This window comes from Hoplias malabaricus, chromosome Y (assembly GCF_029633855.1).
Source record: "Hoplias malabaricus isolate fHopMal1 chromosome Y, fHopMal1.hap1, whole genome shotgun sequence".
NCBI classification, from domain to species: domain Eukaryota; kingdom Metazoa; phylum Chordata; class Actinopteri; order Characiformes; family Erythrinidae; genus Hoplias; species Hoplias malabaricus.
Window position 1 is genome coordinate 83,987,272 of NC_089820.1, and position 25,458 is coordinate 84,012,729.

Genomic DNA, 25,458 nt, shown 5'->3' on the forward strand with positions numbered 1-25,458 from the left:
CCCACGCAGACACAGAGAGAACACACCACACTCCTCACAGACAGTCACCCGGAGGAAACCCACGCAGACACAGAGAGAACACACCACACTCCTCACAGACAGTCACCCGGAGGAAACCCACGCAGACACAGAGAGAACACACCACACTCCTCACAGACAGTCACCCGGAGGAAACCCACGCAGACACAGAGAGAACATACCACACTCCTCACAGACAGTCACCCGGAGGAAACCCACGCAAACACAGAGAGAACACACCACACTCCTCACAGACAGTCACCCAGAGGAAACCCACGCAGACACAGAGAGAACACACCACACTCCTCACAGACAGTCACCCGGAGGAAACCCACGCAGACACAGAGAGAACACACCACACTCCTCACAGACAGTCACCCAGAGGAAACCCACGCAGACACAGAGAGAACACACCACACTCCTCACAGACAGTCACCCGGAGGAAACCCACGCAGACACAGAGAGAACACACCACACTCCTCACAGACAGTCACCCGGAGCGGGACTCGAACCCACAGCCTCCAGGTCCCTGGAGCTGTGACAGAGACACTACCTGCTACTCCACCGCGTCACCCTCTAATCAAAACATACTTTTTATAAAATTCCGACCACCATCTCCTCACCATTTGCTGCTCTCGACTCTGTTTGTGCGCTCTAAACCGGTCTAATGTGTTTACAAAACCCCAGTGTCTGTAAATGAATGAAAGGACAAACTGGCTCTTTCCGATATGTTATTCTCTCTCTCTCTCTCTCTCTCTCTCTCTCTCGCTCTCTCTCTCTGAGTTGTTTTAGACAACAGACAGAACTCCAAATGTTGAAAAGCACAAACAAAAAATGAGCATCCTGCTCTATTCCTGCTCCAGACGTGATTAATATTGACCTATTTTTTGCTGTTTCCGATCACGTAATGTGGAAATGTCTCCAAATTCAGGAGTAACTGCATTAGCGACAGAGCCACAAAACTAAACACCTCGAGTTACACATGAGTCTCTGTGGTAATTCAAACAGTGAATAAAGCCTTACAGACAAGTTACACTTCAGCCGCGTACAAACAACAGTCGTTGCACCAGACACCTGTTTTTCAGTTCCTCCTAGAACAGTCCCGTGTTTCTTCGGAAGACCATGGCAGGAACTTAAAAAGTACCCAATTCCCGGTACCAAATTTACCTAACGGACAACGAAAAAAGATTATTTTCCTGTGTATTTCGTAAACTGTGAAATCGTGCACGCTCAATAGCTGTAGATAGATCTGACCAAATTTGAATCATTACAGTTATCTCATGCTTAGTTTTCAGTGTAACGTCACCTGTGTTACCTCTTTAATCACCCCTTTAAAAACGTTCTGTTCACAGATGGAGTAACAATTAGCTCAATAAGTTTGCATTTTATGGAGAGATTTTATTATTATTCAACTATCGCAGTATTTAGTGTCAAATAAATCCCTCAGTACACAATGGAACCCTTCCCCTAACATCACTCAGCTCTGCTAAAGGACTTCATGCTGGTACTACTTCACAATCGGAGGTAATTATCACTGTATGGAAAGGTTGTGTTTAGCGGCGGTTCAGTGGTGGTTAGGACAAAGTACAATATTGCAATTATATTTCCAATGCAAATCAGTCCACCTACTCAGGGCTGTGGACAGAGCGTTGGCACAGAGTGAGTCATTGCCCCTTTTTTTTATTGAACAAAGGTCCGCTCATTTCGCATGAACAAAATAATTGGTCTACAACTATTCACTGCATTGCCTCGTACTCGAGAGGTAAAACAGTATCGGGAACGCCGTTGACCATCCTGGCTTTACAAACCCACATGTAGTGTCTCTAAACTCTGCACTGAATTCTCCCAGTACAAACTCCGCAGCTGACAGACAAGCGCTCACTTAACTTCTATTTCTGCGCTGGGATAATGCAATGAAAAATAATCAAATGTAAATGGCTTGAGAGGTCGACGCACTTAAACTATAACAGAATTATTAGGCCAGCTGCGTCTAGCTAATTTATTCCTAAATTGTTTTCTTTTATGAGCATTATAGGAGCTTAATGCTACCGCCTGCTACACACCACGGTAAATAAAGCCTTCTGAAGCAAGGAGCCAAAGGGAGGAAGTGTCTGCCAGAGAACATCCACTTGGGGGAATTCAGGACAATGAACCATGTTTTGAAACAGCGTTTTATTTGGAATGAAATATTCCCCCCAACTCTAACATGTCTTTCAAAACCATTGTCAAAATAAGACTCTGGGCACTTTTATATCACATTTAATTGGTTATTGAAGCGTGAAGTACTTTAATAAACAACTCCACCGTGAAAAAAATGTATCAAGTCATTGGCAGAAGGCCTGTAAATCTAAATGAGTTTTGACCCAAAATATTGGCTCAAATAAACACTCCAGCGCTGCTTTACAGTTTAACGTGTGGCTCCAGACAATAAAGACCGTTTTAGTCATCGCTACATCTGTTGTGGACATTCCTACTGGCCTCCAGCAGTGGTTCGATAGTCGTCCTGAGTGTGAGACGCTGCCAAAGACTAGAAACATCTTATTCCATTAATGTAAAGGTAGAAAGAAGTACTTTAGAGAGAATACATGAGGGCGGTCTGTCTAATGCAGAAGGATGCTGCCTTTTTATATCAATGTCTACATCAAAACATTTTACACAGACAGCGTGCAGATGTGGGCCACATCTGGCAACGATGCCGCACTGTTGGGCCAACTATCAATTAGGCAAAAACAATGTGAACAAAAAACGAAAAGAGGCCCGCATATCAAAACAGGCTCATTTGGCGCACTTCTCACCAAACAGACCTGGTCATCATCTCGCAAGGACACTGCCGTGCTGCCGGTGCCAAACTGGATATGAGTCAAAAGTGGTCTGCAAATTGACTTCTGGTTGGCGTGTGGCCCTAATTTAATGTGTATGGGGCCCTCAGGTGCTAAGCAAGAGCTGTCTGCCCCTGCGCCCTCAATTCGTGTGTCGAGAGGGTCGACGAACATGGGGGATGTGTGCCACCACTGGGTCAGAATTATTTCTCTATCTGGGCGTTATCACTCTGAGGGGATTCCCAACCGTTGTGTGGTGTATTTTTAAATGTAGGCTGAGTGTTGTCAGAGATGAAAGTACAAATCCTTCCCTGAATGTTGTGTCGACTGCCCCGGACACCCCTCTGAGGCTGGTTTGATATAATTAGAGAAGCCAGGCAATTGTAACGAAATCCTGAGAGGATTCTGACTTTTACCTTTTACTTTTCCCACCGCTGGGTTTTGTAGTGATTGACAAAAACACAAAAACACATCATAAATTCTGTCAAGCTGATGTGGCTGGGGGCTATAAGGCTGTGCCATAGAACTCTACCTTTAACTGACAGCAGTTTTAAAGACCTCCTCCTGAGGAAATTAAGTTGTTTTATTTGGTTACAATATCTCTACGGTGTGTTGGTATGTGTTAAAAAAGTGTATCATCAGCGAAATAAACAGTTATCAGCCATAACGACTTCACACAGCCACAATCCTAAAAAACCAATACTTCAACTTGTGGGACGGGGCTTTGGAGCTGCCGGTGAGCAACAGAGCAGTAATGGGTATAGATATAGGCGTATAGATCTGCACATAAAGAAGGCAAAGAGTCACACTGAGCCACCAGGTGAGGGTTGGTTTGTTTGCCTGTTTGTTAAGCAATAACCTCTAAATATGGCATTTTCATTAACTGAGATGGGATTTTATGGGTTAAATCAATCCACCACCAATTTGGAGGAAGAAAATCTCAACACCGACTGAAGGAGGCTGCAATCGTATCCATATTTTTTCCCACCAATAGTGCATTCTGATGTTCCTTGTGAACGCGGACGTTCTGAAAATACTACGGCAAATAAGTTTAGCGACTGTGAAGTATCACCAGGTCTACAACGTTCCTCCCTTTAGTAAACACACAGGGAACGCTGTGTGTATCGTATCGGTCGTGATAATATTATCAAAATACTTTAAATTAATTTTAAAAATCTTGATAATAGCTGTATTTTGACTTGTTTGTGTAATGACACATGATATGTGAAATATTATGGGGTACGTTCACTAAATGAGGGAACAACATGTGGCAGGAAGTGGCTCTGAGGTGGAGAGTTTGTTCTAAAAAAAGACGGGTTGCGACTGCATTCGTCTGGTTGTGGTTTGGTTACAAAAGTTCAGATGTGACAGCCTTGGCCTAATGGTTAGAGACTGGGCTTGGTACCGGAAGATTGCTGCTTCGATGCCCAGGACCGTCAGGAACATCCACGGCTGAAGTGTCCATGAGCAGGGCACTGAACCCCCAAATGCTCCACAACGGTCTGGGTGTGTGTTCACAGCCCCTAGTGCACTAATGTGTGTGTGTGTGTGTGTTCACTGCCAAAGACTAGTTAAATGCGGAAGACACATTTCACTGTACGTTGTGATGTGAAATGTAAAATACACAAGAAGCCTGTAACAAATAGGGGACAGCTCAACAGACAATGAGAGCTCTAACTCAAACAGACAGACTCCGCTGACTCAGCCGAGCATGTATTTTAAACATATATTTTGTAACAGTAGTATGTTCTTGGGATTATTTGCTCTATGGCCAAAAATATCGTTATCGCAAAAATAAACTGAAATATTGTGATATTATTTTAGGACCGTATCGCCCACCCCTACACACAGACCACACGAAAATGACTCTACCCCTTTTTTGGTGAGTTTCTGATTTTCAAACACAAACAACTGGTCATTACAATGAGGTCAATAACCAATCACAAGCTACTGAAGACATGACAATGCAGCATAAGCCTCTCTACACGTGCGCAGACCTGCCCCTACTTCACAAGCTCCCACGAAAACCATTTAATATGCGAAACGCTTCAATTATTCCACATGAAGAAACGCCACCAATCTCCATTCCAAAAGCATTTAAAAGCCTCTGGAGACGACTAAACGGCCACTTTCCATAAAGTAGGCCTTTAAATGATGAAAGAACTGAGGGACAAATTGTTTTGGTTGATGGCATAAATAACATCAGTGACATTATTCTCAGATCTTTTTTTTTTTTTTGTGACAGCACAATAATTAAACATCACGAGCAGCCAAAGCTGTGGCATTCTGTTACTGGGCGGCAGGTGAGCTGGAGCCGATCCAACTAAAAAAGAGTTCCGAAAGCTCCTCCGTAAATAATATCAGCTATCAGCGAGACAAAAGCTTTCCTCCGACCTCTCGTGTCCCGGAAATGGGTCTTTGCAATGCTCAGATCATCCCTTTTAATCTAGCGATATTACAGATGAGGGGCATGATAGCGTACAGGCAGCGGGTCCTGTGTTTCTGCGTTTCACAGACAGCGCTGATGTGCAAAAGCTCGCCCAGATCAATGCTCACGAGAAGGAAATGACACACATATTAAGCAGATAGGGTCCTGTCTTCCCCATGTGTTCTCAGAGAGCCACAGCACAGCTTTTTAGCACTAACCACTGTTTTCTGTATTTTTAGCTCTTAGCTATAGGTGCCCTTTTTAGTTAGCTTTTTTTTTTCTGTTTTTCAACTCGTGTGATATTCCACAATCGTTTTACAGATTCTTAAACAATCCATGCGTCCAAATTAATGCACAGAAATAAACTGTTTTTAATAATTAGCTTCAAATAGCGTTTAAACGTGTGGTACCAAATCTACACAGCTCCACTCTGTCTTGCTTTTGCTTTAGTCAAACTAAGTACTGGTTCTTTTTTAGTACATTTTCACTCATGGTTCCATGAGCTGAGTAGAGACTAAAATGTGGCGTGTAAACCTTGTAGAGCACTAATTGGCCAGAGAAGATTGGCAATCTAACAAAGTGCAGACATCCGGCACAAACTAGCCATTTGTAAAATCTCCAAGGCTACAGTAGAACTCACATTTGTTTAATTCTGATTCACAACGGCAGCCCATAATATTACACTATGATATTTTGAAGAGAAACAAATGTTCCTTGGATTGTTGGCAGTTGAAACACTCCAGCGAGAGCTGGACAGTGCAACAAGGAACAGAAGAACTTCACCGATCACTCAGACCTGATGCTAAGCTAAGTTAAGCGGTCCCGAAAAGCACCAACAACACGCAAATACACAGTGAGCCTGCTGTTCCCATTACTGACAAGGTTTAACGATGTACACAGATGAACTAGCTTTTTCAAATATTATTATATTATAGCTTTAAATTTTGGGTTCTATTCCCATTCAAAGTCATAGAAGCGTGGTCTCGTTTGATCTGAAATACCGACCCAGTGATGTTTCTAAGATGGCTGCTGAGTAGAGAGGCTTTACTGAAAGGACTTTGGTAGAGGTTTTATAACTAATGCCCCCCCCCCCCCCCCCCCCACACACACACACACACACACACACACTACCATGGTTCATGCATCAGCTTCACACATACCCTCCCAGAACACCCCAGCACAAAGACTGCATTTTTAACTCTATACTCTACCTCATCTCATTCATCTTGTCTTAATCATGGCTCAGTAATGAGCACTCTCATCTGAGAATAACCTCTACTGTGACTAACATCAATCATCACACTCCTGCCTTGTCAACACATCCCACCATTAGCATATCTCAGTTTGGCAGACTCCCTCACTTCGGGTTGACACAGTGCGATTCGATCGCACCCGGACGCCTTGCATATTCAAGCACACGAAGCAGAATCAAACTTCAAAATATCTGCATTCCAAACCAGGCAGGGCTGGACTTAACATATGCATGTCAATTTGGATAAATTAGAGTCAAATCGAACTAGCCTGAGCAGTCTGGAGCAGGGAAAAGGTCTTTACTCCATGTACTAATTAACCGCGTGTTAAAAGGTCCATGTTTCTATTTGCTGCTATGAGTTGTAAACCTGTTTCTTCTGTGCGGACTCCGTTAGAAGAATCAAAGCCTTTGGCTCAGAAATACCTAATGATTGTTCACTCTCTGTTTAGTCCTTGTTCTTGTATTCAATCATGTATTGTGATCCAGAGTTGTTTAGCTGTTATTCCGAAGGGAAATTAAGCCTCTAAGAGCTTCTCCACTTCCAGAAAAACACAATATAAAGCAAGACGGGTAAAAGCAGTCAAATTCAGAGCAAAGCGAATAACCGTGTTCCTCTTTGTGCTGGAGCTATGAGGCTAATGCGGATTTTAAAAATGACTTATCTTTTAAATAATCTATGAAAAAAATGTCACATAACCCACTCTAGCCTCCAGTTTTTCACTAAGTTGATTGCACACACTGTTTAGTGTGGTTTAGGGCACTGTGTTGACTTGCTATGAATTGTTTGAAGGCTGTTTTAGACTTTGAATGCTCAGTGATAATGATAAAAACTGGCATTGAACAGGTGAATAAGATTGATCATTTATTACAGATTTAGAGCATGGTGTTATATGAATTTATAATGATAATGGAGGTACATGTAGCACAGTTTCTAGAGGTAGATAATGGAGGTAGATGTAGCACCAATATTAGCTTTGGCAGATGCATAAATGAAACATTGGACATGCATAAGGGTCAATCATTTGCAGATTTTTACATTCTAACTTTAGACCACACTATTTCCAAACTGCACCGGAGTGTAAACTCTGAATCATACTGGAGACCTGTAAACGTGGTGGATGAACATTGTAAACACAGTTTACCCATGCTATCGTTGCTAATTTACTAACATTTTTATGTAAAACTAGTGTGACCAGACGTCCTCTTTTACCCGGACATGTCCTCTTTTTTATTTCACAAACGTCCGGGATGTTGTTTTTCTAGAGCTTACATAGAACTTCGAGAAGTTTCGTTCACAAACTAGTCCCGCCCTCCCCTACTCCGATTGGTTCGCTTGAGTGAGAAGGGGGCGTGGTGAAGTAGCCTAAAATCTTCTGATTGGACGGTCTGACTGTAGAGCTACCGTTATTGGTCGATAACCTTCTCTGTAAATATTTAATTGGTCAGTCTGCACGTCAGTAGTCCTTGTTTACGTCAGGCAAAGCTCATGTACCCACCCTCATCTCGAGCAGCTATGCCAAAACGTAAATGTAAGTTCTCGGATGAATTAAAAAAGAAATTCACGTTTTGTGTAGGAAATAAAGGTGTAAAAGACCTAAAAGCACACATAGGTTCAGCTAAGAATACAACGGCAGACCCCCCCCCCCCCCTCCCGATATTTTTCACCATCTCAGATATGGTCACTCTATGTACAGATAACAATATACTTTTACTTTGTTATTTGAAAGAAGTATGCAATGTTTTGTTAGTGTTTGCTTCTAGTAATCGTTGGTTATATCGCCCCCCCAAAGCTCCAGAGTGAAGCAGGTTTGGACACAAATCATAGTTTGCATGATGCATTTGGTGTAAGGAGAAAATTGTGTAAATGTTATTTTTCATCCTCATTTCATTAAGAAATGTTCTGCTAGTCTCTAACTTCATCAGCAGATTTGGAGAAATACATTTTAGGGAGTGGATCGCAAATGTGTGCAGATGTCGTGGCTGATGAGTGTAGAGTAGGGGACAGATATTTAGCAGAGCCCACAAATTAAATGTAACTGCGAAACGAAATCTCCCTGACCAGCTTTTACACTTGGCTTAGAGAGCATAGCTTCTGCTGCCACGGTTGGGGGCATTTGGTAATTTGCCACATGTAGGTAACAGAGGACGTATACCTTGTGTTCTTTACTGGAGTGTTGTGCACTGCCTCATATTGCGGTGCTGTACTGAGATTAGCATGTTAGCTTTGGGAAAACACATTGTGCTTTGGCTACATTGGGACACTATAGAGCACACCATTAATAATTAATATAGAATGTATTGCTGTATGCAAAACACAGCAGCAGGAATATATTTATACTTCAGAATGTTTAGTGCTTGATTTCCTTTAAGTGACAAAGCAATGAAGTCGTGTATAGTTCAGTAAATGCGTATGTATTTGTACATCTGATTCAGTCATATAATAACAGTGATCCTAAAGACGCTTTACATCAGTGACACAAGTAAAATGTTTCTGAAACTAGATGTGAACCAGGTCATTCTGTGAAAAAACTAGGTACAAGCCAACGTTTAACCCTGCCTCATATCCTACAGCTCCAGAAGCTCTTAGCTTCTAGCCAAAGTCCTACTTCTGCTGAAATGACCTGACCTGAGCACTCTGTGAACTACTGACATTTCCAGGTTTCTATACATCTACAGTTTTATGCAAAAGTCTGAATTCTCAGAGTCAAGTTATATTTTTGGATTATAACAGAGGACAAAAAGTCTGTGCTGAATTTCTGTGTAGTTTTCAATGTAAGTTTTCTGAAAATCGTATTTATCTCCAGGTATGTTGGTGTAAAATATGACACTGTTTGATTATAGAGAATCATAGGCTTCCTTGTATTACAAATGCATGAATGAAAATGGAGAACGGCCTAAAACTGAGCTAAAACAATAACCACAGTAGACACAACACAAACAAAGGTAGAATATAGAGAGCGTGTCTGAACTTGTCTGAACTTGTTACATAGGGTGACCAGACGTCCTCTTTTACCCGGACATGTCCTCTTTTTTAGATGTAAAAAAATGTCCGGGCGGAATTTCACAAACGTCCGGGATGTTGTTTTTCTAGAGCTCACGTAGAACTTCAAGAAGTTTCGTTCACAAACTAGTCCCGCCCTCCCCTACTCCGATTGGTTCGCTTGAGTGAGAAGGGGGCGTGGTGAAGTAGCCTAAAATCTTCTGATTGGACGGTCTGACTGTAGAGCTACCGTTATTGGTCGATAACCTTCTCTGTAAACATTTAATTGGTCAGTCTGCACGTCAGTAGTCGTTCTTCTTTAACTTTGTTTTATTTTATGTGTTCATTACAGAAATGGACATGGAATTGAATTGTTGAGGCATGTTTTTGTGTTTCTGAACAACTCTCAGGGTTAGTTTATAGACGTTGGAACACACAAGAAGTACCAATATAAGAATACTGATTTTTTTTTTTTTTTAAATTCAGTCTTTGTAATTATATATGCATTTAGTCCATGTCCTTTAAAGGTAACGTCTAAAGGGACCTGCCGTTATCTGTGGTTTGTTCATGTTTAGAAGTTCTGCTTCTGAAGGAGAAATTCAAGGAGAAATATGACTTGGCTGAAGTTTATCTTGACGTTTTTATTACCGCAGAACCTTGTTTTTTTAACTCGAGTTGTTTAGTTGTGTAGCACTTTCTGCCTGTTACTTTCATGCAATCTCCCTGCTGACCTGAGACAGCAAAGATAAGTTAATATTACCCACCTATGGACCATAAATACAGCAATATCCTCATCTCTTTTCAAGCTTTTCAACGTTTGGAGGGCACTTTGTTATTTTTCAAGGTTAGACCTAGCATTGTCTGACTGAGCCACGTAGCTCACTTGTTTATTAACTCACTTACTGACGAAGGGACCGCATAAACACATTAGATCAGTGTCCCATGTGCAAATTATATACACATTAAATACACATTATAAAAAAGTATGAATTTTATTTTTAAAAAAATTGTTGTTTTGATTTTGAAGTCGTAATAATGCTTTTCTAATGCAGTGTATCACAGTTAATGGAACTCCATGGCTCTGCCTGACAGAGGAGTTAAAAGGATGTCATATTTGGGTGGGCATTTGAATGATTTGGATTAGGTTATGTAAAAAAGGCAGTTCAATTTGCAGGAGCAGCGGGGGTGGTACTGGTGCAAGAACGATAACGGACCGGGAGGGGGAGGACCACCACAACAAAGAAGATGACAAAAGGAGTACAGTTTAAGCATCCGAATATGTGTTTTAATTAGATGAGCCGATGACTCCTCCGAGTGGCTAATGCACACACACACACCCGTAGACACACCCCTGCCGCCTAACACGACATCACATTGACGAAATACAAATGACACTGGAACTCCTGTTCAATTGGAAAACAATCAGAGTCTGTATTTTTAGATGGCCACTATGCGCCATTCTCCTGATGTCGAGTAAGCAGCAGTTGCTTTAGAAGCTTGTATCAGGATCGGGTTGCACTGCAGAGACAAAGATTTTCAATCGGGATGGGAATTAAAAAGACCGGTAAGAGGCACAGAACTCATTTAGAGGAGGAAATAGCTCCCTCAGCCGTGTGTAGACGCATATGAGGAATATAGAGTTATTCCCTGAGTTCACAAGGGTCTTGTTTCAGGCCTCTACCCTGGGGGTCAATCTCTCCGATGAGCAGACGCTGCCCAATGACAAACTATTGATCAGCACTGAGTGATTGTACAGGGGTCAGGTGAACGGATCATCTGCATCACAAAGGAGGACTCTATAAAAGAGCAGTTGAGGAGAGCAAGAAAACAGCTGTTCTAACCATCAATTACCAAGATTTTGTCATTACTTCCGACCCCAGGAAGCTAATGGAAATGTCCATAGCAGAGGCAGCTAATCAGTACCCGAGGAGGTCAAAGGTCAAGGCTTGTCTTCAAGATTAACAATACACAAGCTCATGTTGTATGCACTTATTCTCAGACGTTGTATAAATGATTTTGATTTATAAATCATGGGGTGCTTTGTTCTTATCCAAAAGTACAACAAATGTAGGTAAGCAGCTCATAGTGAAACCTTGCCAGGGCAAGGCCTCCACATGGTGGGGTCGATTTTAAAAGCATCAAATTAGTTTAAAACACCAAAAATAAGCAATCCACATCTCCATGTCGTCCTATTTGAATGTGAAATATTAATCTGAATAATATTAATTTAAGAAATGCAATATGACACACAGCATTCAAGCTGCTATTTAAATTTTTTCATTTGGCAGCCTCTGTTTATTAATCGTTTATTTTGATTAATATAATTATATTCATAATCTGATTTACTTTTTTGCATCTAAATATTTATCACTTTTCTAGTGAATGTGATTCAGAGTAATTCCCGAGGAGGTCTTCACACAAGTCAAAAACAAAGTATGTTTTCATATTGTAACAGAAATATATAGGTTCCCTTACATGGTATTAATCTTGTTTACGTACTATTTTCATAATTTATTCCACATCAAAATGCTTTCTGAACCTTGTCACAGGCTGATATTTAAGTTATCATCAAAAAACTACCGACCGCATGCTCAACTCTATACTGTACACAAACAAAAGGCTATGAACTCTCACCTAACAGCACAGGTTTAGGGATTTTTATTCTATTTTTATTCTATTTTCTAACTGAACAATCATTCTTCAACAAATATTCATTCATTCATTGTCTGTAAGGGCTTCTCCAGTTCAAGACGGTGGTGGGTCTGGAGCCTACCCAGAATCACTGGGCGCAAGGTGGGAATGCACCCTGGAGGGGGCACCAGTCCTTCACAGGGCGACACACATTCACACCTACGGACACTTCTGAGTCGCCAATCAACCTACCAACGTGTGTTTTTGGAGCGTGGGAGGAAGCCGGAGCACCCGGAGGAAACCCACACAGACACAGAGAGAACACAGCACACTCCTCACAGACAGTCACCCGGAGGAAACCCACGCAGACACAGGGAGAACACACCACACTCCTCACAGACAGTAACCCGGAGGAAACCCACGCAGACACAGGGAGAACACACCACACTCCTCACAGACAGTCACCCGGAGGAAACCCACACAGACACAGAGAGAACACACCACACTCCTCATAGACAGTCACCCGGAGGAAACCCACGCAGACACAGGGAGAACACACCACACTCCTCATAGACAGTCACCCGGAGGAAACCCACGCAGACACAGGGAGAACACACCACACTCCTCACAGACAGTCACCCGGAGGAAACCCACACAGACACAGAGAGAACAAAGCACACTCATCACAGACAGTCACCCGGAGGAAACCCACGCAGACACAGAGAGAACGCACCACACTCCTCACAGACAGTCACCCGGAGGAAACCCACGCAGACACAGAGAGAACACACCACACTCCTCACAGACAGTCACCCGGAGCGGGACTCGAACCCACAACCTCCAGGACCCTGGAGCTGTGACAGAGACACACTACCTGCTGCTCCACCCCAGTTATGTTATGTTACTGATACAAGAGAGCCACAGTTAGAACTGTGCAAGTGTAGATTCTCTCAGCAATCACAAGCACGGCTGGCAAACCAAACACTTCGGTTTGCTCATGTTTGCTGGTGTCTGTTAAGGCAGTGTGCTCTGTCCTTTATACACAACTCTAAACTTTAACACATGAAAACCAAACATGGAGTTTAAATTGTGTTTGAAAACAGAAAACAGAACCTTGGAGCCTTGTGGACAAGACATTTTGGGGTCAGTAATTTTGATGCATTGCTTCCAACAAATAATTTATCAATCACACTCAAAGTAAACAATATATTTGCATGTGGCAAAATTATACCACTCAATAAATGATGAAAAAGAGACTGATAAAAGCGTATAATTGATTGAATGAGTGATATACGCCCCTGATTTACAAGAATGAGCAATTAATTAAAGTTGTCAAATTTGACAAAATACTAATCAGCATTTACTATTCATCAGTGAGTCCGTCATCAATGTGCAGATAGTTTGATAAAAATAAAGACCCCAAAACATTACAAAAATGCCATTTGACTGGGTCCTAAAGTGGTATATCATCAAACAACTCAATTAAAATAATTTATCTTCAAATATTTATAATCTAACTCAAGCCATTTTTGTTACTTGCATTATTTTTGAACTCAGAGCCTATGTTACGTCCACAGCTACATCCTCTGCTGAAGGCCAAGTATCAGTTAAAATATTCTGCCCACTGACCAGGCAGCTTTCAGATCATGTAATTTGATTTTGACCCAGACCAGTGGTTTCACTGCGAGCCCATCGGCATGCTCCGTGAGACCAGATGAAGGAGGCTCAGATTTTATCAGGAGAGAAAAAAAAAAAAACACTCGCAAACAGAGCAGCGCAGTACAGGCAGTCAGCCTAGCAACATTAATTCTTATGGACACAAAGGCTTTTCATCTTCTTCGCTGCTTCTTCCAGAGAAGAGTTCATTGAAAAACACACTTCAGCCATGACCAGATACAAGCAGGATCCATTTTGTCTTTTTTTCTGTTGTAGCATCCTCAGGGGACCCCCAGTGCTCATGTTGACTGTAAAGACCCTGGCTGTAGGGTATGTGTTGTGAGAATAAACCCCACAGAGAGCCTACGGCCAGTCACTCAGCCTCAGACAAAGCAAGCCAAGCCTGACTCTAACCGCTCAACATGCACAGAGAAAAGTCTAGTCAAAGTGAGTTACAAAAGTAGGCCAGAACTGCTCTGAATAAATACGACACTGCAATCCAAACAGCTCAAATGAAAAAGGGCAAGAAAGTAACTCCATGCATTCGGTGATAATGCGTTTGTTTGACAGAGTTTGCATCAGGCTAGCAGGGGTTACACGGTGTCAGAGTGTGGTGCAAGGAGCTGGATGCAAATGCGAGAACTAGACAAAACTTGCATGTAATGAACACAAACAGAAAAAGGAAGACACAACATAATACCAACATGGGGAGGGAATAAACTAAATCTAAAAAGGGAGCTAACAGAAACACATACAAAACATACAACAGAGACCAGGGAATTAACAGAAAGGCACAAGGATCGGGCCAATGGAAAATGGACTAGAACCAAACAAAGCAAGACTAAGATAAACACAGGAAAAGGAGCGATGCAAGAGGAACACTAGGGGATGACTAATGTGTGATAGAAACAGAGTCAGCACAGGAACAAAACAAAGACAAAAACCCAGGCGTGTTCTACACACGAATACCATACAGTGTATACTACGTACTCATCGTATTAGTATGAGTTCAGCAGGCTTGTACACAATATATTTACATACTACACTCTTTCTCGCTAACCGGACGTGATGAATTGTTGCTATGACAACACACATCACGTCAAGCTGCAGCTGCAAAGCTGTCTGACATGTTTTAAAGACTAGAACTCAAATACCACCCTCCACACTGCGTAGTGCACAGTGTATGTCATAAAATAATAGTTCCTGCACATAGTAAGTCTCATTTCCCTGTCTAACACACTATTTAATGCACTCCCATAGTGTGGTAGTATTAGTTTAATAATCTGTGATGTAGGATGTAGGGCCCTGTTTGGAATGGGACCAAAACTTTCCAAATCGATTGGTTCCATGTAGGAACTGTGGAGTGCTTTGTATAGTCAACTGTGACACTCGTATCAATACTACACACTAGTCTACATACTCAAACACTAGTTAGTATCAAGCGTGCAGCTGAAGACAAAAATGTAAACAGAAACACGTGAAACAAAGAAAGCATGGAGAACAAAGACAGGAAGGAAAACAAGACTGAAACAAGGTAGATAAAGAACACAGGGATGGAAAAGACATCAAACATCACAGGAGGAAAAAAACAGACCCTTTTATCCACACGACAAAGGAAGACTGACTGTAAAGCGATGAATGAGAACAAAAACCAAGAACTTTCTATAAACTGAAGTATAAGGATTTTGTAACTGCGACGGGTCAAATGAACAAAACTATCATTTCAGCCTAGAAATGTACGCTGGCCAATGTTTGCTTTAGAATAGACATTATATATGTGCAGTAGCCATCCTGCATTGTCATTAGTAAAATACAAGGCTTTGTATCAAAGCCCTTAAACGACATATTATTTTAGATTTATTTGATCTTCCTCTTTGTGTTTCTGAGAGTTGAGTCTCAATGTGGTACTTAAAATCCATTCTCTCTTCCACTAAATAATGCAATAAGACATTTTTAAATATCTATATTACTGTGCAATTGAATTATAATGAGATATAGTATTCACCAAACCCATATTCTTTATGAAACGAATAAAAGAACATAAAACTCTATTATCAATTTGTGGCTTTAATATAGTTATAATGTCGAATCATTATTCAAACACCGTATTACTTCAAATGTACTATAAGATGAATCCAGAGGAAATTCATTAGTGTAGTATTACTGCTCTGTAGTCTACAGGACCTAGCCTAATATTAGAATGAATAATAGTGGTATGTTCTATTAAGATAAATTAAGAAAATATGTCTCCTTCCTATATAAATATACTTCATATATTCATGTTCACCAATCAGCAATCAGAAAAAAATACAATTTATTGTTAAATAAACTTATTAAAGTACTTTTACAATTTTACTGTATACACTGAATGTATACATGGAACGCTAAGCAGTAAGCCTTGTACTCCCAAAAGCACTGGGAAGCATTTGTTTGTGGGACACTAATAAATAAAACCCTCTCATTCAGTAGGTTTGCTTGTCGGCCATCTTGTCACTATCTCATCCTCCATCTCTCTGTGGCATCAATCAAATATCTTCAGAATTTCCAATCTAACCAGTCTGATTCCTGAGCTGTTGGACAGGACGTAATACCCTTGACCCATTGTCAACACAGAAGCACCACTGAAGGTTATATCATGTCAGTGTCATGAAGTTGACAAAGTAAGAGAAGCACCAAGAGTCTGAGGCACATCTGTATTCTCAAGCAGAGCATCTCACAACTCTGTCCGATGTTCCCTTGATTTCTGTTCTGTATGTACAAGCCAGTGACCCAGACATCGGTCAAAGTCAAGGAGAGTGGAAGGCCAGATTAAGATCGTCTGGTGCCCCAGGGCAATAAAATTATGGTGCCCCTTCCTCAGAAACCCTGCACACTTAACACTGTCCCTATCACACACAGTGTATTCATCAGAGAGATAAATTCATACTCAAGTAAAAGTGGCCTTCTATCTTATAGAACTGCAGTGGACAGGAGCATCAATCAACATAGGAGTTCCTAAAGTTTGTTAGACTATGTTCTATATAAAATTGTGTGTGTGTGTGTGTGTGTGTCTGTGTGTCTGTGTGTCTGTGTGCTGAAACAATATATAAAAAACTAGCCAGAATTGAACATCAGCCACTAATAAACAATTCAAAATTTTGCAAGCAAGACAAAGAGGAACAGCTGCCTCCCCATCATTCTTCTCCCAAAATAAAATCATCTGTACATTCCACTAGAGAGATAAAGCTGACTGCATTATTCATCAGCATACAGCCATAACATCAGAATGACTGATTTATTTGAACAGGCATGCTAACCTGCATGCTAACCAGCCTCAACAACAAAAAAACCCTAGCAGCTACATAGAAAAAGGGGCATTTCAGGACAACTAATCTTTCTAAAGCATGTTAACCTCTTGTGACTATGGGGCTGTGCTGTTTCCGAGACAGGCTTAAAGAAATCCTTTTCAAAAATGCTTATTTTTCTAATGTAATGAATGAGCTGGTTAGCTTTGAAATCATGCTAATGGCCTCCATTAAGTCTCATTCACTGGGCGATGAAGTAGGATATTCTTATAATAATGATCATTATCTTTCAGTCTTTTGTTTTATTTTACTTACTTACTTATTTATTTATTTTTGCTGTGGTATTCATTCAACAAATACAAAAGTACTTTAATAAATTGCACAAAGGCTAATAACCTAGCCTAATAGTGACTACAGAGTTTAAATGGGTACACCATTAGTTTTTTAAAGTTTGGCACAGTTCAATCACTGAGAGATTAAACATGGTGCTTTATGTGAAATTGTTGATAACTATTAGCAAGGCTACTGGGCGCTAAAACTGCTACGATCTACAATCAATGCTAACTCTGGTACCCAATTTAACCCTCAGGCCTTGTGTAGTTTATTTGTCATTCATTGTTATTTTTGTTGTCTTGTATCTGTTGTATTGTTGTAATCCTTTTGATGGCCTTTGATTTTGCAATTTTGTAAGTGCTTTGGGTTCTTAAAAAGCACTATATAAATGAAATTAATCATTATTATTATTGTTATTATTATTAATATTTAAACAGTAATGACTCAGTAGGCATATGTTTTTCTGGAACGGGGCATTTCACATCAAACCAGTATCAATGGACTTGTTTCCATCTTAATTATTAAATTCTGTAATTCACCTTTAATTAAGCACTACACTAGGGCTGTGCCAAATCGTATCGTTCACAATAATATCGTCATCATTTTTAAAACTATTTTAAAAAGTCAATATCGTGATATTCTAACGTTTACCTAACAACGTCATGCAATTAGCACGGTGAATCAAAAACTTATAAATAAATAAAACCATGTACTATTTTTAATATATATTACACATACTTAATATAATAAATATTAATGTAACATTTTTTGTTGCAAAATAAATGTGTCCTTGAAATTAATAAAGTATTTTTCATTGTTTTGTCATATCGCCAAGGATCTCGTTATTGTGAAAATACCCTGAAATATTGTGATATTATTTTAGGGCCATATCGCCCACCCCTACACTACACTGTGAATACTCAAATAACTTAAATTATTAAAATGTATGATCTTTGTAAAGTACTTATCCTACACCTGTTCATAAAACAGAAGCAGGCAGCTCCAAATCTCTCATGAAGTCTTGATTTTGACAGAAAACGAGTCACCACTGCGGGAAGAAACCAACCAAGCCGCTGAAGACTACTCCAGAGCATTATTCTCCCCTCTTATTCACCCCTCACTAACACTTATTATGTATATATGCAGAGAACATTAGCAGCTCCAGAGGTCTGTCCTATTTTAAAACATTACACTCAACTCCAAACCTGCTTACACTATGTAAATGTTGCCCTCATACTCCTTGTGGTTCTTGAGAGATGTTGAGGTCACCGCAGTGAGGATCTTTACTTTTTCAAGCTTTTCTTTCCTCCTTTTCGTCAGGACTGCTACTGCAGCAAAGTTCCATAGCATCCACCACCCGAAGATCAAAGCCAAATAAATTATTCCTCACACATATTCGCCGCATTTATAAGTCTAGGATTAGACGCTGGATCGAAACCAGAACTGTCTGATGCATATTTAAGCAAACTGTAATTGAATTCACAATAATTTCGCTGGTGTTTTTTTGTTTCCACACTGTTCTTTAAGTGAAAATTCAATCAGAAAAATAATTTCCCATTTTAAAACTGTCATCGTAAACACGTAAACACCTTCAACTCGTGGGTTTCTGCTCATTGATTAATCACTCAATGGTGTGACAGTGGTAACCAAACACTAAGGAGGGAGTACAGGAAGCAGATAAATTGAACCTGACCATTTCCCATGATAGAGAAGCTGTCACAGACAGAAGAAACCCGATCAATTGACTTGCACTTGAAGTGTGCAATTAACTGGCGTTCCCCAATACACCGACACGGATGAGTTCATTTCCAAATGGAAACACACATTTCCGCAACACTCCCTCTCACACACACACACTTGTCTTTCAAGCAAGAAGCCAACATGAGACGTTTCTCATTAACCTCCTCATTTCTGTGTCTCACACTGGAGACCACTGTAGTCAAAGGGTTTCTTATGGCTTCATGCCTCAGGTCCAACTGAGTATTCACTGAAAGTGCACCTGCTGTACCTGTTTTAGGGGAAATTTTAACAGTAGAAAACTTATTATTTTCCCCACTCTGCTTTCTGATTTTGGTTGAGCTGCTAGTGAGCAATGTGGAGAGAGAACTCCATTCTATGATAGCAATCCACACCTTTGTAAAGACCCACCATTGCAATTTAAACCCTACAGACTGCCTACAGCTACCTGTTGTTGTTTTTTTTTCTCTAAAACAGCCATTAGCATAATAAAACTCACATATAATCACAATAATCACAAAGCAGTCCCGAACTAAGAGTGGGTATGTGAGAAATAGTGCCCTCTGTGATGATTTAGTATGTTTGCTAAGTGAGTGTTTGTGTTACAACTCGGTTTTTAAGGTGCTTTCCATGTAAAACACATTCTAATATTATTTTAAAAATTCGAGCCTCGCTCCAGGTGTTCTCCCTGTGTCTATGTAGGTTTCCTCCGGGTGACTGTCTGTGAGGAGTGTGGTGTGTTCTCTCTGTGTCTGCGTGGGTTTCCTCCGGGTGACTGTCTGTGAGGAGTGTGGTGTGTTCTCTCTGTGTCTGCGTGGGTTTCCTCCGGGTGACTGTCTGTGAGGAGTGTGGTGTGTTCTCTCTGTGTCTGCGTGGGTTTCCTCCGGGTGACTGTCTGTGAGGAGTGTGGTGTGTTCTCTCTGTGTCTGCGTGGGTTTCCTCCGGTTGACTGTCTGTGAGGAGTGTAGTGTGTTCTCTCTGTGTCTGCGTGGGTTTCCTCCGGGTGACTGTCTGTGAGGAGTGTGGTGTGTTCTCTCTGTGTCTGCGTGGGTTTCCTCCGGGTGACTGTCTATGAGGAGTGTGGTGTGTTCTCCCTGTGTCTGCGTGGGTTTCCTCCGGGTGACTGTCTGTAAGGAGTGTGGTGTGTTCTCTCTGTGTCTGCGTGGGTTTCCTCCGGGTGACTGTCTATGAGGAGTGTGGTGTGTTCTCCCTGTGTCCGGACCCACCACGACCCTGAACTAGATCAGCGCTTACAGACAATGAATGAGTGAATAAATGAATGAATAGATAAACACAGGGGAAAAAGCGGTTCTGGTTCCTTTTGCTTTAAAGGTTTTCCAGGCCACAACATTATGTGTGTAGCATACTAGTGCTTCTGGAAAATGAGTCTCATTTCTGAAGAAAACCATTCTACATCTTAGCGAATTCAATACAAATCTCTCGTCAACTTTCTTCACAGCCCATTGGCTTCTATAATAAATGTGCGTCATGCCAAAGGGTTTTGCGTTTTTGTTTTTTTTTTTCTAAGAGGGAAACATGTCAAAATGACAGTCCTTGGACGTAACCATCTGGTGCAGATATGACAGGAAGAGATTTGGTAAAAATGTTGCAATACTTCTTGAGCTACCTGCCTCCAAATATCAAATCTGAGGTCCGGCACCACCTCATAAAAAAAAAATCTCATTACGGTTACGTGAGATGCAAAAACAGGAAGTATCTATGTGTGGTTGATGCTATTACGAGATTCTGACAGGATGCTCACCCACACACCGACCACAAATAATCCACAGAAAACATTATGAAAAGCCAAACGGAGCCGAGCGATGGCCCACACTCGGGAACGCTGCTGGTCCTTTGCCATCCGGCCTCACGCCACTCTGCTTTAAAGGAAGGAATCACACAAGGTGTAGGACGACGGAGCGGGGAAGTGGGAAAGCGTCCGAGTGTTGAGCGGGCAAGGGAGGGCAGCCATTTCTGAAACTCAGAGGAGCATGATGTGCTTGACTTAGGAAAGGTTGTTATTAACATGGAGACAGACACACACTCACACACACACACACACAATACTTTTGAACTGACATAAGCCCTTTCAGAACACAGCCACATCTATAATTCATAATAACAGTCATTTTACTAATAATGGAATTACTACACGGTTAAAACACAGCACATACTGTAAAACTATTATTATTATTATTATTATTAATATTATAGATGTATGTTTGAACAGTAAGGGTTTTTATATGTTTGAGTTTGCTTAATAATTTGTACATAATGATAGTTTTGTTAAAGCCCCCTGTTTTCTGATTGATGACACCCATTAAAATTAATCTCATCATTTCCAAGAATACCTTAAAGCTTTAAAATGGCTTAGACGTAACACTACATCTTCACCTTCATTCAGTATGCAGGGATCTATGAATATGCAATTAGTCCCAGCTCCTATCTCCACCCACCCCTCCGGCATTCACTCGCAGCTCACAGGATTAGTTCGGTAGGTTGATGATGTAAGAAACCCTGGCCGCCTGAACTCGTCCGATTCAGACGTTTTGGGACAGAGCCCCTTCAAAACAGAGAAGCTCTTACTGTTTTTTTTGCGCACGAGCATTTAAAAAAAAAAACAATTAAATAAATAAATATGGAAGATGAAAATGGACGTGTATTTGGTCCAAAAAATGTTCACTTGAGGGGGGGTCTAATGTTTGACGTATTGCAGTGGGGTCCATTGAAATCGGGGTCTTTAATTTTGACGTGTAGAGTAATATCTCAAAGGTTATGTTTGAGATTCCAGACGAAACTGAGGATGTCCCGCTGATTTCAGCTTCAGGAACACGTCTGAAATCACTTTCAAATTAACCATCAACAGCAACGACTCTGTGGTGAAATAAATAACGTTCTTTTACAAATGTAATAAATAATAACAACAAATACGACTGTGAACTGTTTGAAAATGAATTCTGAATTTGTTCAGTTTTTAACAATAATTAATAATAATGTCTACAACTCACAGCATTGTTTGTTTTTTATTTATTTGCTTCTGAATGTGTTCATCTTTTTACACAAGTAGCAGGTGGAGCAAACTCAGTACTGGGTTTGTGTGTGTGTGTGTGTGTGTGTGTGTGTGAACTGCATTAAAGCTTATTCTGAAGCATGTATCTCCAGTGTAAACTGAGCTAGAACTTTTCTTCATTGTGGCATTAATGCTTCCAAACAGCAGTGTGTCTCCTGTACGGCACACAGTAGAGTCTCCTCCGTCAGCACACAGCAGTGGGAAACATTAAACCAGCGATTACTGCCTCTCTCTCTCTCTCTCTCTCTCACACACACACACACTCACACACACACACACACACACAGCAGCCTTCCCTGAAAGGTAAAGAGGAAAGGGTTTGATCCTCTGAAAGGCGTTTTTATTCGGTCAAACCCGTCCCTCAGTCCGAAGGCTGTAAGTCAGATCTGTTTAAAAACAGAGGGAAAAAAAAACACACATTTGACCAAAGACGCTGAAGTTGACAGCGTCGGAAACGCACTGAGATCGGAACAAAGGGAGCTCAGACGGGCAGCTGCTGGGTCCTGGAGCATGTCGTTCTCTCTAATGAACAATGAGCATCACCCCCGTGCGCACAGGACACACACAGAGCGCGTTATCAGCCCGAGAGCCAGCAGCAGGACACACACTGACACGGATTACATTAACCACGGCGTCTAACGGGAGCCTGCGTCTCTCTGACGGTGAGCCTAGGTGTGAACACAGCACCGCGCTCCGGTTTCTGAGGCTGGGAGATGTAGTCTAATGCGGTGTAGAGACACAGTAACATTTCAGAAGCGGTTACAAAGCCTTTACTGTGACTCTCAGTGGATACACGTCGGAGTTAACGCCATTAAATCCGTTAAATGACCAACGTTTGGTGATAACTGTTGTTGATAATGGTTTTTAACGTTGGAAAAGCCGCATCGGTGCGTTTTTAAAGTGTGGAAACTGACGAAATAAGGCTGTGGATTGAATAAGCTCCTCCAGCAGCATCTTTCCATCTTTCCTCCACATTCAGGGGGGTATTGTGTGCGCTCGGTGCCTCTAGGTGACCATTGTCTGAAGCCCAGCTCCACATTAAGGCACAGTTCTATTGAGGAGGATGTGCTCAGGTTATTTACCTTTGTCTTGGTTCCCTTCACGGCGCCGGGCAAATGCATGTGGTCTCGTAAATCCCGAGGATCTGTCCGGACACCTCCGCGAGCTGATAACGCCGTGTGTGTGTGTGTGTGTGTAAGTGTGTGAATAATGGTTTTTCGGGGGTCCGTTATCTTTGCACCCCCATTCTCCACAGTCCTCCGGTGGATGAGGGCTGAGCGCTGGTTGATGTCATCGGCACCGTGAGGCACAAGCAGCCTCCCTTTCTTCTTTCCTCTCTCTCTCTCTACCCCCCCTTCTCTCCCCCGCGGGTTCCCTTTGTCACGTGACCCGAGACTCGCTCCCTCAGCAGCCAACGGTTTTCCAAACCCGTTTTCAGACAGGCCCCGCCCACTCACGTCACGATTGGCTATTTCTATTTTTATTCAAAAATCTACAGTTAAATAAATAAATAATTAAATCAATAAATAAGTAAATAAACACATTTATATAGGTATATTTCATATTATTTGTAATGTTATTTGTTTTTTATTATTATTTACTGTTGTTTTTGTTGATTATTCATTTTCAAAATAGAAGTTGGCACCTTGTAATTTTTATATGTGTTTGTGTAATCTATTAAGAGAACGCTTAGACCTATTTGTTCTTAATAATTAAAATTGAAATGTCAATATTCCAAAAATAAAAATATATATTAAAAATATTAAATAGATAAAATAAAAGTATTTAAATATTTGAGAAGACTCTTACATTAAAAAAGCGTATCTATTTTTATAAAAGTATTATTTTATTATTTAAATGTATTTTGTTCATTGCAATAGATGTATAATTCATTTAATTAAAATTGTATTTATTTATTTCATTTTTTCAGGGGCTGTATAACGGCCACCCAGTGGCAGAGCCCCGCCCAGGCTCTGGTCTCCGCCAATCGCAGCTCAGGAGGAGGTCCTGCCGGAAGACGGGCGGTGAGGAATATCTGTCGTCGCCGGTGGAGGGCGGAGGGTTTGTAATTATAGTGGAGAGGGCTGGAGAGAGGATTTGGATTTGCCTTTACGCACGGTGCCACACTTCATGCAGGACTGGTTTAAATGGGACATGTCTTAGGAGACAGCTTATCTTAGGCAGACTTAGTCAAACCACCAGTGCATTCGTGTAGTTGGTCCATTTAAATTTTACATCGTTATAAATAATTATATGTTACAGGCTTTAAACTATGAAATAAATCATTTTTTTGGTTACTTTAATTGTAGTTGTTGTACTATTTGAAGTGTATTTAATTATAGTTACAGAGTGCTGTCTCATGTTTGTTGAACAACATGGAGCAGTTCCCTCACAGAGCAATAAACACGCCTTTATAGAGCAGTTTTCCTTTAGACTGCTGTTGTGAAACAGATTATATAACACAGCACAAGCATCAAACATTCTTCTTGGGAATAACACACCACAGCAGCATGTGTTTTAACAGGTAATTACATTACTAGAAGGCTGGCTGAATAACAGTCATTATTTACATTTTCACATCAAGTAAGTTGGATACTGATTGCGTTAAACCAACCAGAGCAGGCCCCCTGTTGTTTGGCTCTGTTTACTGGCTTTGTGTAAGAACGGTGTAATCATAAATATAAAGGTGCTATAAACGGTTCTGTGAGCGATGCCACAGAAGAACCACTTTTGGTTCCATAAAGAAGTGTTATTTTTTAAAGAGGTGTGAGTGTGAAGAAGAACCTTTTATAGCACCTTCATTTTTAGAGGTGTAAGTAAAGCACGCCAAACAGAACACATCACGAATAAGTAGAGACGCTAATATCAATTAAATATAACCCCAGGAAAAGAGTCTCTGGGAAAAGTGCGTGTGGAAGAACATTGTTCGCCTAAAGAACTACGGATGATTCACAGGGACAAACTAAGAAAATGGGTTAACTGCATTTGAAAAATGTAAAAATAGTGCAGCTACTTTCATAATTGTAACAAATTTCTTTTAGTGTGATTTCACTAAAAGAAATTTGTAGAAACATTACCTTTGTCCAACAGTCTTAGGTCCAGTGAAAAACGTATACGATTACAGACTGCAGGCCATCTGTTATCATGCACAATTAGTTTCGCACGGTCTACTCCATTCATCACTGGCCAGTTTCTGACCACAGAACTGCTGTGTGTAAGAAATCTTGTGGGTGCTGTACATTTTCCCAGT

General features: G+C 41.0%; 1 protein-coding gene across 4 annotated transcripts in view; it reads right to left on the bottom strand.

Moving 5' to 3' along the window:
- Positions 1–23,557, bottom strand: part of LOC136677641 (receptor-type tyrosine-protein phosphatase S-like) — a 178,030-nt gene extending 154,473 nt beyond the window's left edge. For all 4 annotated transcript variants that reach the window (XM_066655229.1, XM_066655222.1, XM_066655228.1 and 1 more), the window contains exon 1: positions 23,291–23,557. The gene's annotated coding sequence lies outside the window, so the exon portion shown is untranslated. The remainder of the gene's footprint in view (positions 1–23,290) is intronic.
- Between the last annotated feature and the right edge of the window lie 1,901 nt (positions 23,558–25,458).